Source organism: Lissotriton helveticus, chromosome 6 (assembly GCF_964261635.1).
Source record: "Lissotriton helveticus chromosome 6, aLisHel1.1, whole genome shotgun sequence".
Lineage (NCBI taxonomy): Eukaryota > Metazoa > Chordata > Amphibia > Caudata > Salamandridae > Lissotriton > Lissotriton helveticus.
The window spans coordinates 776182133-776195736 of record NC_136067.1 but is presented as its reverse complement, the minus strand read 5'-3'; the positions used below and the strand labels follow the sequence as shown (position 1 = coordinate 776195736).

General features: G+C 39.2%; 1 protein-coding gene and 1 long non-coding RNA gene across 2 annotated transcripts in view; one reads left to right on the top strand and one right to left on the bottom strand.

The window, feature by feature from the left end:
• LOC144762968 (uncharacterized) overlaps window positions 1-10119 on the top strand; it is a 31392-nt gene extending 21273 nt beyond the window's left edge. Inside the window, exon 2 of the long non-coding RNA XR_013596161.1 lies at window positions 5932-10119. This is a non-coding gene — a long non-coding RNA (uncharacterized LOC144762968). The remainder of the gene's footprint in view (window positions 1-5931) is intronic.
• Window positions 1-13604, bottom strand: part of LOC144762966 (gamma-aminobutyric acid receptor subunit rho-1) — a 317065-nt gene that overhangs the window by 56392 nt on the left and 247069 nt on the right. The gene's annotated exons all lie outside the window — the stretch shown is intronic.

The following is a 13604-nucleotide window of genomic DNA, read 5'->3' as shown; positions in this document are numbered from 1 at the left end:
TTTCGATTTTCTGATTGATTTGTGGAATTTGACGTGGTACCATTTATGCCTTCACCCCCCCCCCCCCCGGTAGAAGTGCATGCCCAATGTGCCAGACACCCTATGGTCAGGCACAGCGAGTGTAGTCAAGGACAAGCTGTTTCGTGGTTTCTGTTTTTAAATGCTACAAGCCAACGAGAGGTGCTATTGGGCCATCAGGCCCTCACACTATATTTATAGACCTTGAAAAGCAGTGTAACTTTTAACTTCCATTATAAAACACCCTACAATGTAGGACAGGCCTTTGAGAGCAACATTTTTTAGCCCTGCTGTGGGGGCAAGCTGTTACAGTGCTGTATGTTTGCTAAAGTCCTTTAGATGAACAGCAGTTCACCACAAAAATGTGCTGTGTGTTTAATGTCGTGGAGGGAAAGTAGGGCGATGCAAAGAAATACAGGACTCGTTCAATAGGCCTCAGCTCTAGATGCTGCGCATGCGCTGTCTCAAACCGAGACATCCTGGGCCTCATTTATGAGAAATGACGCATCGCTGCGTGAAAGCAGCGATGCGTCACTTCTCAGTGCGCCCTCCTTGCGACATACCTGATGCGTCATATTTAATGTATGATGCATCATGTCGCAAGGAGTTACAGATACGCCAGTATTTCTGACGTATCTGTAAGCGCAAAAGTGACGCATTGCTGGAGTGTGTTACAAAAGTGACGCAAATCCAGAAATGCGGCCTTTCACATGGGGCAAGCCCCTTGTGAACGGGCCTGCGTCAGTCTTACGCCTGCTGTGAGGCAGGCACAAGATTTTGACGCAATGGCGTCCTAGAAGTGATGCAGTGAAATCTCATAGATTTCACTGCGTCACTTCTACAAGGCTTTTTGCGGGAGAACGCCCCCCCCTGCATACATTATACCTGACGCAGTTATAATGTAGCGCAGGGGTTTACAAAGTGACACATCTGCTTACTTTGTAAATAGTGCGCAACAGGAGGCATGTTTTACGCCACTGATGCGTCACAAACAGTGACACATCGGAAGCGCAAAACTGCGCTAGGCATAAATGAGGCCCCCTGTATCTACATAATGGGCTCCACCCACCCATAGGCTTCCCATTTGCTGGCACCGTCGTCGCTCCATTTTTCATCCTCCCCATTTGTCAAGGGCATGCATACATACAACACCTTCCAGAGCACACCACATAACCACATTTAAACATGCGCAGCGAGTATTATAGGGCATTGTTTCAGGACTATCTCTTTATTTTTCGGGACAAACCAAGCCATATATGATGTAACACACTACCCATGTACAGAAGGGCTTCAACGACACACACACACATGAGTAGTAAGCGCTGTATAAATGTTGCTATGCAATACACCACCTGGCCTGCAGGTTGAAGCTCTCTGGACGGTTATGTGACGCACAACTGCATCTTTATGCTCATAATTCTGCATTGTGGTGATGCACAGAGGCGTCAGAGCAGAATGACACTGCAGCATTACGCTGTGCACCTCCTTTCACTAATAGTTTGGGGACGTCGGTTTTTGGGGGCATTTTGTTGATCTAGAACAAGAACCCTCCCCTCGCTTATTACCTCAGTACAACAACCCACTTCACCACCTCCACTTTCTCGGTGAGACAGACTCCCCTTTCTTGTTGATGACAAACTCCACCCCCTCTACTGTTGTGCACAAGCACCCCTTCCACGAATGCTCCACAGCGGGCGTCCTTATTACTCACAACCAGATAGACTCCACCAGCCACTCTTTACACTTGTCCTCATTAGAGTCAGGGGCAATACAGGGCTGAACAGCCCGGTGGCCCTCCTGCGTGTACTACACAAGCTGCTCCAGTTTTGATGACTGCTGAAACACGTTCTAATACCGCGCCCATCTTGGAGATCACATTTAAGAATGCTGTAGATAACGATATACTATTGTTGTCATACAAAGCCTAATGCTGGCCAAAGTCTTCAACAATGTATATATTATTTTTCTATTACTACGTATTTCATTGATAAAGGTAACCCTTACGTGGAAATACAGTATGAGAGAAGTCTGAAACTGCATAATGGACGCAAAAGTACATATTCCATAGACTGGATTTCTGTGTGGACGTCCATTTAAAATGTGCTTCTATTTAATCCTATATGACCGATATCATTGACAACGCCAAAAGATCAAAGCTCCAACATTGCCGAGACCTATTGGCTTTGCCAGCGCTTGTTGTTTTTAAACTCCTGTGATTGGGGCAAATTTCTGCAGGAGATAAAAGAAACAAAACAGTTATTTACCTGTAACAATTCCCCAGTATTGATCTCTTTCATAGTCTACATGCTTGAATCATTCCCTATCGAGGAGGTGGGATTTCCACGGTAACCTTACACCAGTACTATAGAGCATAGCATCCTGAAATTCATCAACCCCGTGTTCCATTAGTAGTAAAATCACCTCACTGAAAAAGACTTGGAGGCAGCCAATGAGGTAAGTGTGACATGAATTCAACTCCTCACATAAGTCATCTCACCTTAGTTTTATAGCACATGTTAAAAAAAGCAAATGACTGAAGGAGCACCTCTTGCAGGATGGAGGACTGTACTTGAATTAATGAAAGATGCTAAAGGCGGAGACCTGTAGTTAGAGCTAAATAACTTTTTACTTCTCCAGCATTGGATCTTTCATATATTCACATGCTTGAAGAGCTAGCAGAACCACAAATTAACATATCAACGATGAAAAAGGCGGGATAACGATAGAAAGGCTTAACTTATCTTAAAAGATAATGACAAACTGCTTTTTATATCGCTCTCTGTTTGCTACTCCATCTAAGCAGTTACGATGAGTGAAAGTGTGCCAACTTCTACATGGAGTTCCACAGCAGGTGTCCATAAGGGGCACTCACACATAGTGCACCACTGAAACTGCCATATTCTATGCAGAATGGTCTGTGACTGTCCAAACAGTTATTCCACTTTTGTACGGAAGTAGGTGATGGCTGCTGCTACCCATCTGGAGAGTCCTTGTTTTGACAATGGATAACCCTTTCATGAATTAGAGAATGATTCTAGCAACTGATCAGACTTTGTGATTTCTTTTGTCCATTACTATATAGAATTTCCAGCATATCTCTATATAAAAATAATGAAGTGTTTTCTTGGATGCATTCAAAGACTGCTAATACAGCGTTTTGAGAATGATTTAGTTAATTGAGGTGAAAGTCGGTAGGTGCGTTTGGTTTTATGGATTAGTGCAGGGTGTGATAGCATCCCTGGTGATTTGCATATAGGATTCTTAAATTATAAATGCTTGTGTTTCTGCAACTCTTCACTAGCACTTCTAGCTCAAGTAAGGTCTCGTAGTAATACCATGTTCCAAAATAGGTATTTAAGGCTATCCCTGTAGATAGGCTCTAATGGACATAGACTACTGTGTTAGGCTCATAATTTATCAGTAGATTTCTTGTCAGAGGAAAGGCCCTGGAAAGACCCTTCATAAATTCCTAAACAGACCTTTGTGACTATAAAAAATGAGTGTTCAGAGATTGAAGATACCTGGGAATTGGGTGCGAAATGTACTTAGATCAATGCATGCCTGTGGCTGTATGAGCCAATTCTATTAGGTAGGGCAACATCTGATGGGGCTGTACTTACAGAGGATGAGGGCCTTTGGAAGAATATCACATACAGTATCTATTCCATTGGGCTGCTTATGTTCCGTTAGTGGACTTGCCTGCATACAAATCTCTATTGTCTGCAGGAATGTCTAAATGAGAAACTGTGTTGAATTCTAGTGCCAAGCTCATAATTTAAAAGAGCCTGGGTTTTGGTGTAGGACTTGATCGAGCATATGGACTGGAGATTCCTCTCAGTGGAATGGATGCCACTTACACTGGGTGAAGCATGTCAGTGAACCAGAATTGTCTGGGCTGTGTCAGATCAATAAGAATTATCTGACATAGTTCTTGTTTTCTCTAGATCCAGCACCGGGGATTGGAAACAGAGTTCAATAAGAAGTAGAAGAAGAGGGGTAGAACCGTCATTTAAAAAAGCCACCCTCCCTAGGACTTGCAACGGCAGGTGACCACGTCCCTCTTTATTTTAGTAACCACTGGGGTCAGAGTAAGAGTCCAGGCCAAGTCTGAAAGGCGTGAAATGTGAATGCATAGGTATTTGAAGGACAAGTGATACATTGTATTGTGGACTGCCAAAAGCAAATGCTCGCATCCCCAGCAACAGGGATTTAGCCTCGTTGATCCTTAGACCAGATGTCTCTCCATAGATCTGGAGGATTTCGAAGCATTGGGGACCTGAGTCATGGGGGTTTGCAAGGAACACAAAGGAACACAAAGGATCCCCTGCATACAATGTGATTAGCTCCTTTGGGCCACCATCCCAAGACCACCACTGAATACGGACCTCACAGCGGATAAGGCATACAAGGGGTTCCATTGCCAAGGCGAATACTATGTGTTTCTTTTTATGAGTGCGCCATGTCTGTCATGTTTTGAAGGCATGCTGAGGTCATTTGCAAGGTTTTAACTCTCTCACTTTATCTCTATTGCTGTTAAAGGCTTCTTTAGTACAGATTTAATTTGGCTGTATAGCAGGACAGAGATAATAATGACTTAAAATAATACTGCTCTGCCTTTCAAGTCAATGCATTTGTTAAGTAAGCAAAGCATTCGAAAGCCTTTCTGCAATGAATGTAAAACTGTTTTCCTGATACTGAGAAGGTTTTTATTAACGGGAAACATCCTTTACAATGCAAACATTGCACTACACTTACAGCGCAGTCATTACAGTGCAGCATCTTTTACAACGCATGTCACTACAACGCAGGCATTACAATGCATGACACTACATCGCTTGACACTACATCGCATGTCACTACATCGCATACCATTTCAACGCATACCTTTACAACGCATACCATTACAAAGCATAGTACCCCTACACTATCCAAAACTTACCCTACTGTTGCACCCACTGGAGTTAGAATAGTAATTTTTACCCCTACACTATCCAACACTTACCCTACTGTTGCACCCCCTGGAGTTCGAATAGTACTTTTTACCCCTACACTATCCAGCACTTACCCTACTGTTGCACCCCCTGGAGTTAGAATAGTAATTTTTACCCCTATACTATCCAATACTTACCTTAAATGCATAAAAGGTATAATGCGATGTAATGGAATGCGTTGTAAAGGTAATTTCTCATAATGTGATGTAGTGTCATGCAATGTAATGGAGTGCGTTGTAAAGGATGTTGCGATTTAAAAACTGCGTTGTAAAGGCATGCATTGTAAATGTATGCGTTGTAACTTCATACATTCTTTATTAACAGGAACACACTGAAACAGTTTTAAAAGACACAAGAACATTTATGCATGCAGCATATTTAGATAAGGCCGTTTGATGTATGAGGAAACATTTTTTGCAGCTTATTTATTTTTCTCCTCAGGATTCTTTATAAAGCAAAATGCCAAGCATCTTTTTTTTGTTTATTTATAACTGAAAAAATACCGCTCTGCCTATTTTCAATTAAGCTCCTGCAGTGGTGTGGTTTTAACTCAGTGCCTGACTTGACATGCACTCTCTTTAAGGCTCCATATTAATTGTTCTGATAAAATGTGGGGTTATTGGTTCCTTCACCTACTTAGCAACAGTTTGAGGACTATTCATGCCTACCTTGCTACAGATTTAGTTTTGGATTGTGAAGTCATGGTTGTTCCTATATTGTGCTGAAAACCACTCTTTCATAACATTGATGTAGTGAATTGGTATGATGTCCAGGCTAAGGGCCCTTGCCATGAATCTTTTTGGCATCACTATTAACTATTATTACATGAGGGATTTGGCACATGCGGTTCTTTCCTGTGAAGGAATGGGGAAGATTGCCATAGGTGAGGGCTGGCACTAACCCTACTTCTTTTTCCTTCTAGTCTCTGTCCCTTATCAAGACTAAAAAGTGTCAGAAGAATCTTGTAAACTTATCTCTTGAGCTCGCATGGAAGAAGAAGGTGTATTTTCACAAGGGTGCTCTGATTATCCTCAAGTTTCAGGGGCACCATCAATAAAAGCCTAATACATCTACTTTTGTTAAAAGGCCCAAAAAGGATGTAGACTCTCCCTCCAAATCATCTTCCCCCTTGACCTTGAAAGATTTCATGGAAGAGATTAGAGCTCTGACATCTTTTGTCATGGAAACCAATACAACTCTGCAAAGAACTGAAGAAAAATTGCATTTTCACGATACGATAATATCTGCCATTGAACAGAGAGTGATTAATGCTGAAGATTCCATGCCAGACGTTTCCCATTTTGTCAAGGAAAGTGAACAATTTAAAAAAAGATAGAGGACTTGGAATACAAAAACAGGAAAAACAATCTTTGCCCCTATGGTATACCATAGGGACCCAAAGGCTCCAACATAATCTCATTCTTACAAAAGGCTTTTCCCTCAATTGTTTGCCTGGGAGATCGTGGTCCACTCAGCCTCCAAGGGCTCATCGCTTGGGCCCTAAGATCACTTCTCCATCTAGCACAAGGCCTACGGGCATCATCATTCTCTTCTGCAGTTCCCAGAATTGATGAAGGCTTTTTCAGCAGCTAAAAAAATCTGAGAATTGTAGTGGTCAGGTAAAAAGTCTTCTTTTCTTAAGATGTCTCCAACGCTTCACCACTTAGAAGGAATACATTTCTTGCATGTCACCCGGAACTCAACCCTATGAATGCTAGTTATTGTTTAGTGCATCTCTGCTTTTTCAAGGTCACGTACAAAGAAAATACTTTTACATTTGATGACCCCGACAAGTTGAAAGATTTTATAAGACAGCACAGATCTGAAGACATGGAAATGAGTTCTTCTGTTACTTCATGATTTTGTTCTTCTTTTATCTGCTTAAGAAATGTCCAATTGCATCTAACATGTTTGTTATTTCCTGGTTTGTAGGAGAACCCATGATTTTCATAATCCATGTCTCATTGTTTTTTTACAATTCAGACTGGCTGGTTGTATCGTTTTTTGTTGTGTTACCACCTCCTCTTGTTGTTCATCTCCCGGTTCCTTTTTGACCTATCCCTATGTCATTACTGGTAGGTTTGGAGACTTTTGAATAATTGATATTATGTGTTTTTCTATGTTTCTACTGTTTGGAATTGAGCTGTGTGTCACCTGTTTTACTTGCACTTCCTCATCGTTCTTTTTCTTTTTAATTTGTCACTCTGGTGAATATATTTTATTCTTTCTTTTTCCGTTTGTGGAGTGATGATCTGTACATCTGCATTTAGGGGTTCCATTGCACTCACATCCTTCGGGGTGTTTCAATTCATATCCGTAACGGTTCAATTATGACTAGGGAACTTTCTTTTTCTCTTTGTCGTCATTCATGTCTTTGGTAGTTTGTTGGGAATTGTTCCCCACTTCTTGTTTTCTTTCTTTCTTATTGCTCCTGCCTGTTTTTCCTTCTTCTTGCTTTTTTTCCTTAAATTGGGATTGTTACATAATATGCGTTTATTGAGTCAAGTGTTTTTCAATGAGATTATTTTTAATGAATATTAGAATTGTTATGTGTAATGAATAGGATTAAATAAACCCTATTAAGAGGCAGAGTCTTGTCACATTTGACTAGGCTTAAGTCTCAGCTAGTTTTAACATAATTAACACATCTTTCTGATATTGAGGTTCTTAAACTTAAGAAGTAATGGGCCGGTTAAGCATTTTTCTCCTCCTCTATCTCTAATAAGAATGGTGTTACTATATTTTGTCACTATAATTTGCCTATTTCTCTTATTTCACAAGAAAATAATTCTGAGGGACAGTGGATTTTGGTTAAACGCAATATAGAGGATTAAATCCCTTCAATAATTAATGTATATAGCCCTACTCATCTCGATCAATTTTTTGGAAAACCTATTTCACAGAAAACACTTAAACATTCCAGTGATAATTTCTTACTAGGTGAGGTCATAAGGCATTTAAAAATATAATTTTCCAGAGCTCCTTATCTGACCTCTAGAGACTTTTTTTACCCAGATCTTCGAGGGTTCTCTTTTTACTCGATCACTCATAATTCTCAAACTAAAATTAACTATCATTTTTTAAGTAAAAGCATGGTTCAACATTTGGTTAATTCGGAAATTAGCTACACTCTGGTTTCTGACCATGCCCCGGTTTGGACAGAGCTAGATATTCTGCAGAGAAATAATAGGAAATCTCAATGGATATTTAATAATTCCCTGAATTCAGATAAGATTTTCATTAACACCTACAAAACTTTTGTCAAAGAATATTTTGATAATAATACAGGCAACACTCTCTTCCAATCTGCCTGGGATGCATTTAAGGCTGCCTCCAGAGGTTTTATAATTAGTTATGTTGCCTTCAAAAACAAAAATGCTGAAAAATAAACTGCATCTATTCTTGACAACATAAAGAGGTTAGAACATTGATACTATACTTCAAAACATACTAAAGCTGAACTAGATGAGTTGTTGGAGACCTAATACAGTTTAACAAATACACTACTGAAAAAGCTTGTGGGCTTCTTCTTAAAATTAATGCTAGGTAGTGATGTAGCCTGGGATGCATTTAAGGCTGACTCCAGAGGTTTTATAATTAGTTATGTTGCCTTCAAAAACAAAAATGCTGAAAAATAAACTGCATCTATTCTTGACAACATAAAGAGGTTAGAACATTGATACTATACTTCAAAACATACTAAAGCTGAACTAGATGAGTTGTTGGAGACCTAATACAGTTTAACAAATACACTACTGAAAAAGCTTGTGGGCTTCTTCTTAAAATTAATGCTAGGTAGTGATGTAGCATGATTTTAAAAATCTTAATACACAATATTACTGATTGAAGACACGATGAGCTGAAAGTACACTTTGACACAGTGACATATGAAAATAGGAGAAGCACCGTAAAAGTGTGCTTTTAAAATGCAAGATGAAGAAAACATACAAATCTATTCTAATAAATATAAATGAGTTGCACTAATGAGAGTCGTTTTAAGAACTAGAGATTCTATAGTTTATGAAAAGTGTAAAACAAATTTTGTGATGTGAATTCAGGAAATTATACACTTAAATAAATGTTGAGAAAAATTGTTGTAGTAGGATATTTTTAACATTAGCTATTTCTATGTAATAATCTTCATTGAAAGTTTTACATATTCCCTATTTGAATTGATTTTATTACGACTATAATTGATAGGATTTAGAGCTCATTTCATTTAAAACATGTGATGCTAACTTAAAGGCTTTTTTTCGAGAAATGCTTTTGCTCTAGCTCTGACCTTTCCCCCCCACTTAATAAAATAGACCATTTACCACCAGTGAAATGTTGCTTTATTTGTTCTCTACATGTATGAACCCTTGCATTCCTGAAGGTTTCTTCAATGTTCACAGCGAAATTGTCCTGTGAGAACAGGATTTCAGCTATTGCTATAGATGGTTAGTCTGTATCTGTTTTTACCGATGTTAGGCCTATGTGGACTCTCAGATCTTTTGTTTCTCATGAGCAGTAGGGGAAAGCATCTCACTGTGTTCTAGGTGACATGTGAATTTGAGTATACGACTGTCTTACGATGGTGGTGTGATGCCCCAATATTGGAATTTACAAGATACTCTATAAATGAAGAAACCCCAAAGGAGGGGCATTGCAAAGAGACCATTCTGAATATTTCGTATTCAGAGACGTGGACGCTGTGCTGATCGATTTTCAATGATTTCTAAGAACTATTTCCCTTACTTTGGATTGCCCTGCTGATATGCTACATGCCATAGCTGATGGACTGAAACCTTCTTTGCTAAACCATTTTTATTTTTCATTTCCTTTATTTGCTAGTTCTATGCTAATGGACTCGCCCTTAGTTGGACTAGAAGTCTGAACCTTTTCCCCTTCTTCGTGAAGTTTGAGCTGTTAGAAAACAATTCGTACTACACCATCCTAATGGTGGTGGGACTCTGTAACTCTGTAAACTGATTTTATAATAAACATTTAATAAAGCCTGCTTAAATGTTTGGCGCTTTTTCATAAGCTGTGATATTCTTAACTGAAATTCGCAAGAGACTGCTTGTGACAATGGACTTTAAATCTTTAATACAATAACCAATCCATCTAATATCTGTCTGTGCCTATTATTGAGTTCTGTTGGTTCTTCCATTTAAACTGTGCTGTTACTAATGATGTAAATGCGTTGTAGGGAGAAACAGCGAGCTCTGACAGAACATCAAGTGTTACTTCTTTTGCGTTGCTATGTCATTGCACAAAAGAATCATTTGTTGTAGCGGGTTTCTCCTGAAATACAACTAAGATCAAATGCTTGGGGACCTTGTATTGTAATTCTATTAGGGAGACTCTTAAACTCAATACAAAAGAAATAGTTAGGAAAGTCCATCGTCTTACACAAAAATGGTCTCCTTTATTTTTATCTTGGTGGGGTCGCATTGACACAATCAAGATAATTATTCTAACAATTGTAAACGTTTTATTTATGATGATACGGGTTAACATTTAAAAAAGGTTTTTTTGCTACCTTAGATAGCATATCATCTCAGTTCCTTTGGAATGGGAATAAAGCTAGAAGTTACCTAGATAGATTGAAAAATCCCAAAGTATCAGGAGGGAATTATTTTCCAGATTTCTCCACTTATCACAGGGCATTTGAAGTTACACAAATTCAGGTTCATTTAGTGGACCCTGTCTGCAACATTGGCAAATTAGGGTTTTATCTAGAGAGGGCTTTGGTTTTCTCTCTTTCGCAAAAAAAAAATATTTTTCTTATGTTTAATCCACTCATGTTTTGGTTGCCCTCTACTGTATAACAGTCACATCTGGTATAATAAACTGAGTAAGACAAATGGTAAAACCATATCATGGAAAAAGTGGATGAATAGGGGTATTTTCACCATTTCATAATTATTATTTTTTATTTTTTTTATTCATCATCAGGTATTAGAACTTTTACCAGTTACAAATTTCAGAGAATATATACAATGAAACAAATATTCGCCTTTTGAAGTCAAAAATACATGATTATACCGCAATATATATACCGATACTATACAGCTATAGAAAGAAGGAGAAGAAAGGGAAAAAATAAAGGTAAAAAAGAAACATGCATAAAGAAAAAAAAAATACGTTTTTATGGACAAGGAAGAGTGATAATATCCAATTTATATAGAAGCTAGGCCTCTAGTTTGTTCATACTACTTATCCATCCATCCTTAGTTTCCATTCTTCAACCGGTGCCCAGACCCGTTTTCCCACTTGCCTTGCCTTCCAACCTTTTTTGTCATACATAGCTTTCTCTAGAGTATATATAGCAAGTAGCCGTGACAGCCATTGTTGAAATAATGGTGGGTTTGCGTCTTTCCATAAAGTTGCAATACATAACCGACTCAATGTCATTGCCAAAAATATAAATTCTTGATGAGGTATTTCAATTCCATCTCTCACTACCCCTAGGACCATTACCTCGTTAGTTAAGCTGATGGATATCCATAATGCCCTATCCAAAAATTGTTCTAATGAATGTTTAAAAGGACCTGAGTTGGGACATGAGGCAAACATATGTATTGTGTCTGCCTGCAAGCTTTGACACCTCGGACATGATATCCCGCTTGTGCCCCCCCATCGAGCTATTCTGTGTGGTGTATAATAAAGTTCAAACATTGTCTTGTAATGTTGCGCTTGCAAGTTCGCTACCATTAATATTGTATTTGCAAAGAGAAGCGATTTTTCAACCTCATTCCCGGTTAGATTCAGCTTTATTCCCCATTTTTCTATTACTTTCGGCAGGTCATTCTCTTTATACTTGCATATTTCAGCATATAATTGTGAAATCGAGCACCCCTCCTCATCTCTTACATGCTCCATGAGATCCTCCTTCTTGATATTCATGTTACCCGCTTGTTTTTTTTGTAAAGCTGATCTTATCTGCAAATATTTTAAAAAATCTCTGTGCTCAAGGCCATATAGTTGTTGTGCTTTATCGAAAGTAATTAGACCAGTATGGTCCATGAGATCTCCTATGGTACTAACCCCGCGGATATCCCACCGTTTCATCACCTGATCATGGAAGACCTCCGGTAAAGAGGAATTCTTATACAGAGGGGTATAAAAATTCATCCTCCCAATTTTACTTTTTTTCCAAACCATAGACCAAACTGAAGAAGCGGCCACTAGCATCTTAAATTTTGTCTTCTTGTAGTAGTTCGGCTTGTTAAATGTGAGAAGTCCCTTCTTAGAATCCGCTATTAATAATTCAAATATATCAGGAATACCCTCATTACTCCTCCACCGATCATTCGTGTTCCCACCTAATAATCCTCTGATATATTGCAGGGCTGCCGCAAGATAATAGGCCTTAAAATCTGGTACGGTCAGACCCCCCCGATCTCTGGATAAAGCCATTAATTTTAATGCCGTGCGTGTTTTACCTTTTGCCCATATGAAGCGATTGGTGAGTCCCTCGATTTCCTTAAACCATCTATTACTAAATTTTCGAAAGCGGAATAAGACTTTAGGGAGAAACAACATCTTTATAATATTGCATCGTCCTATTATTGTTAAATGCAAATTATCTAGCCTGTCTAGATCCATTTTAGCCTTTTTAATGACTGGTGTCAGATTCTTTTCTACAATCTTCGATATATCTGATGTTATGGTGATACCAAGATAAACCGCCGCCTCTGTAACTCTCTGATCTACTATTGCAGCTTGTTGATTTATGACAATTTGTGTTTTTCCTTGATTCAATTTATACCCGGATAATATCCCATAGATTTTCGCTTCGCGCTCTATTTCGGCTAGTGCAGTGACAGGATCAGGGGACATAACAGCTAAGTCATCTGCATATCCTAATATTTTAGTCTCGTACCCATTCAGAGTTATTGGCAAGATATTCCTATTTAGCTCTATTCTTCTTATGAATGAATCTATATAAAAGGCAAAGAGTAGCGGTGAGCAGGGGCATCTTTGCCTTGTTCCACGCTCCCCCATTAATCTGAGTCTGATGCTGGGATTCACATATAGAGCTTTCAAAGCCCCTATGCAGACTTTGCCAATATTGATTTTACTCAATGCCGCCCATAGAAACCCCACGAGAACCCATCGAACGCTTTCTCGGCGTCCAGCAATATTAACGCCATAGGGTCTCGTGAGGCTGCCGTCCCGTCAAATAGTGTACACACCCTCCTTATATGATCGGCAGTGCCCCTCCCGGGGATAAACCCATGTTGGCGGGGGGAGATGATCTTGCCGATTATCGAGCTCAAACGGTTAGCAAGGATTTTAGAGTAAACCTTGGTGTCGGTGTTCATAAGGCTAATTGGTCTGTATGACCCAGGATCGGTAGAGACTTTATTTTTTTTTTTAAAAACCACCATAACAGATTCACCTCAGGACCCAGGCGGTACTGCTCCCCTTTGTATTGTAACCATAAGTTTATACATTTCAACTTCTAAGATTGGGAGAAATTTCTTATAAAACTCCAACGGTATTGAGTCGGACCCCACAGCTTTCCCCGACGGGAGGTCTTTAATTGCTCTTTGTATTTCTTCTAAAATGAAGTTAGCGTCCAAAGCATTTTTATCATCGGGCGTG